Below are 3,973 nucleotides of genomic sequence, written 5' to 3' on the forward strand. Positions count from 1 at the left end.
TCTGCATTCTTTCATCCAGAACTAGTCACATGGTCCCACCTAGACATGGGTCTGGGAAAAGTAGTCTTCCTGTGAGCCCAGGAGGGAAATGAAAGAGTCCAGTGAATACAGAGAAATGTCTCTGCCACAACTATATTCTATATATAATTGCACTAAATGATGTCCACCAGAGAAAAGATTACCACTGACATAATCCTAAAAACTCAATTCTTTACACATTTCTAATTTTGGTTAAGAAATCACTTAAACTGATGCTCTTATCATTTCTCCCTGATGGCTGAATAGATCTTATTTTCTGGCTTTCCTCCCTAAGCTCTGTCAATTTCTGCCCAAATGTCACTTCTCAGTGAGGCCTATCCTGAGCATCCCATTTAAAATTGCAACCCATCCATCTCATTTTATCACTCTAACTCTGCCCTATTTTTCCCCAAGGCATGTATCATGATCTCCCTTAATACATTATTTATTATATTTCTGTTTTATGGAATGCCTTCCCTCCTTGAAATTTAAGCTCTAATAGGGCAGGTGCTTTTGTCTGATTTGATCACTGAGGTATCCTAATGCCTACAACTGTTCCTGGCATATAGTAGGCATGATGAATGAACAAATGAACAGGGAGCCACAGGCATTCATCAAGAAGGAACCCAGAAACAGATCTGTATACCCACATTCATGGTAGCATTATTCACAATAGCCAAAATATGGAAACAACCCAAATGTCTATGGAGGGATGAATGGATAAACAAAATGTGGTATATACAATCAATGGAATATTATGCAGCCTTAAGAAGGAAGGAAAGGCTCCAGCAATCCCACTTCTGGGTGTATAGCCAAAAGAACCGAAAGCAGGGTCTTGAAGAAATATCTGCACAGGGGCGCCTGGGTGTCTCAGTTGTTAAGCGTCTGCCTTCGGCTCAGGTCATGATCCCAGGGTCCTGGGATGGAGCCCCGCATCGGGCTCCCTGCTCAGCAGGAAGCCTGCTTCTCCCTCTCCCCCTCCCCCTGCTTGTGTTCCCTCTCTCGCTGTGTCTCTCTGTCAAATAAGTAAATAAAATCTTAAAAAAAAAAAAAATACCTGCACAACCATGTGCATAGCAGTACCATTCACAGTAGCCAAGAGGTGAAAGCAATCCACATGTCCGTTGACTAATGAATGGATAAACACATGTGTATACATACAATGGGTTATTATTCGGCCTTAAAAAAAGAAGGAAATCCTTTTTCATGCTACCATGTGCATGAACCTTGAGAACATTATGCTAAGTGAAATAAGCCACTCTCTGGGCTCTCAATCTTCCTTTTAGAGCCATATCAGAAGGAATGAACTTGATTGATATATATGCTGACAAAGAGTTCAATCAGAACCTGGAGTTCAGCAATACAGATCAGATTGACCTGTATGATGATGTGTTGATAGCCACCTCACAGCCCTCAGATGACAGGAGCAGCAACACGGAGTCACCTCCTATTGTTTGCCAGGAGCCACCTCCAAGCCCAGCAACAAGACCCCTGCAATTCTGCATACTTACAGTGGCCTACGAAATAGGTGAACTATGTGGGCAACTTCTCCTGGTGAACCACAGACCAGCAGCAGATCCAGGTCATTCACTTGGTAGGACTCTATGATGTGATAGAGTTGAAATTTGCAGAGAATGGAGCAAATGGCCAATCTAAAGGGTATGCTGAGGCAGTAAAGGCTTCTGAAAACTCTGTTCACAAATTGTTGGAACTCCTCCCAAGGAAAGTTCTTAATGGAGAAAAAGTGGACGTGAGGCCAACCACCTGGTAGAACCTGTCACAGTTTGAGGTATAGTCTCAGAAATGTGTATCTGAGTCTCAAGAAGGGGAATATCTCCATGGAACCACTCCTGAGATTCTAGTGCTTCTGCTGATGGATAGACCACACCCTTAGAACCTTGTATCCTCATCTGCCTGGGAGATAGGCCCCACATATACTGCCCCACTTCATTTGCCCTCCTTCAGCCCTTCACCTGGTGGATCTGCCCCCACCCCCAATTCCATCCCCACCACCTCCATCCTCAAGCTTTGGAGTCCCTCCTTTTCCTCCAGATATCCACTATAAGCATCTCATGCCTTTTTAAAATGCAGAGACAACCAAGTAAGGTGATAGTTTAAGGAAAAAAAATATAGAATGTGAGAAAAACCATTTACCTGGGGAATTTTTTTCTCCCCATTTTTTGTTTTGTTTTTACTCAATTATACAATTTTTAGTTTTAATTCCTGACAGCAAACGAGAAAAAAGGGCCTTGTTCCCCATGTTCTCAATGATTTGTCTTTCTGATAAGTTGAAAACTGTGTAATAAATTTGATGATGCTGTCAATCTTTTATACTGCGTTGCATTTTTTTTTTCCTTTTGCAACAAAATATTTGTAAATAATAAAATGGGGGGCGGAGCAAGATGGCGGAGGAGTAGGAGACCTGGATTTCGTCTGGTCTCAGGAATTCAGCTGGATAGGGATCAAACCATTCTGAACACCTACGAACTCAAGAGGAGATCAAAGAAAAGAATAGCAGCAACTCTCTGAACAGAAAAGCGACCACTTTCTGGAAGGTAGAACGTGCGGAGAAGTGAATCTGAGGCGATATTCGGGAGGATAGACGGCGGGGGAGGGGGGCCTCCATCAGCCACTACTGGCGAGTGATAGAGCCGCGGAGCACAAAATCGGGAACTTTTAGAAGTTGGCTCCGCTGAGGGACGTCGCTCCAGTGGCTAAGCGGGGGGTGGAACCCTCGTGGGACAATGTGGTCTCAGGACCCTCGGGGTCACAGAAAGACTGGGGGTGCTGAGTGCTGCAGAGCTCCCAGGTATCGGAGTGGGGAAGCCAGCTGCAAAGACGGAGCCAAGGCGCGGGCTCTCAGCTCAGGGTTGCCATAAACTGTGATCCGCGGCACAGTCGGGCCTCTGCTCCTCCAGCAGGGACCCAACAAGCGGCAGAGCGGGGGAGACTCCCCTTCCTCCCCGAGGAGGAGTGGCGCGGGAGCGCACCTCAGGGATCTGCTGGGTTTGCAGACTCCACACCGAGTCAGGTGCCAGAGATAGAATCGCTCGGTCACAGGCCGGGTGAGCACGGAGTGTGGCCGGAGACCGGGGAGACGGGAGTGACTGACTGCTTTTCTCTGCGGGCGCACTGAGGAGTGGGGTCCCGAGTTCTCGGCTCCTCTGGGAGGAGATTGGGAGGCCACCATTTTCACTCTGGTCCTCCAAACCTGTACTGAGAGCTTGCAGGGAACGAAAGCTCCCGAGAGCAAACCCGAGCAGATTGCTTAGCCCAGACCTGGCAAAGGCGGGGCAATTCCGCCTCCGGCAAAGACATCTGGGAACCACGGCAACAGGCCCCTCCCCCAGAAGATCAGCACGAACGGCCAGCCAAGACCAAGTTTACCGATCAATGAGAACGGGAGAACTCCAGCGCTAGGAGAATACTGCACATAGAATTCATGGCTTTTTTTACCAGGATTCATTAGTCTTTCAAAGTTAACTTCTTTTAACTGTTTTTTTTTAATTTTTCTTTTTCCCTTTTTCAACCAACATCTTATCAATCCCTTTTCTTAAAAAAAATCATTTTTATTTTTCATTTTTAGAGTCATATTCTATCCCTTCATAGTAGTTACCCTTATTTTTGGCATATGTATATAAGTTGTTTTCTCTTTAAAATTTTGGGATACAGTTTCTTCTAACAGATCAAAATATACCCTAAATCACTAGTGTATGCTTTGTTCTAGTCTCCTGCCTGATCACATTCTCTCCCTTTTTTTTTCTTTTTTTAAAAAATCTTCTTTCTTTTTTCAAACAACTTCTTATCAATTCCTTTTATAAAATCTTTTATAATTTTCATCTTTACAGTCATATTCCATCCCTTCATTGTATCAACCCTTATTTTGTACATATATAAGTCTTTCCTTCTTTAAAATTTTAGGAGGCACTTTCTTCTAACAGACCAAAATACACCC

At 44.6% G+C, this 3,973-nt stretch overlaps 1 pseudogene; it reads left to right on the plus strand.

The window, feature by feature from the left end:
- The first annotated feature begins 1,085 nt into the window (after positions 1-1,085).
- Positions 1,086-2,102, plus strand: LOC113909313 (annotated as a pseudogene).
- The last annotated feature ends 1,871 nt before the right edge of the window (positions 2,103-3,973 follow it).

Source organism: Zalophus californianus, chromosome 6 (assembly GCF_009762305.2).
Source record: "Zalophus californianus isolate mZalCal1 chromosome 6, mZalCal1.pri.v2, whole genome shotgun sequence".
Lineage (NCBI taxonomy): Eukaryota > Metazoa > Chordata > Mammalia > Carnivora > Otariidae > Zalophus > Zalophus californianus.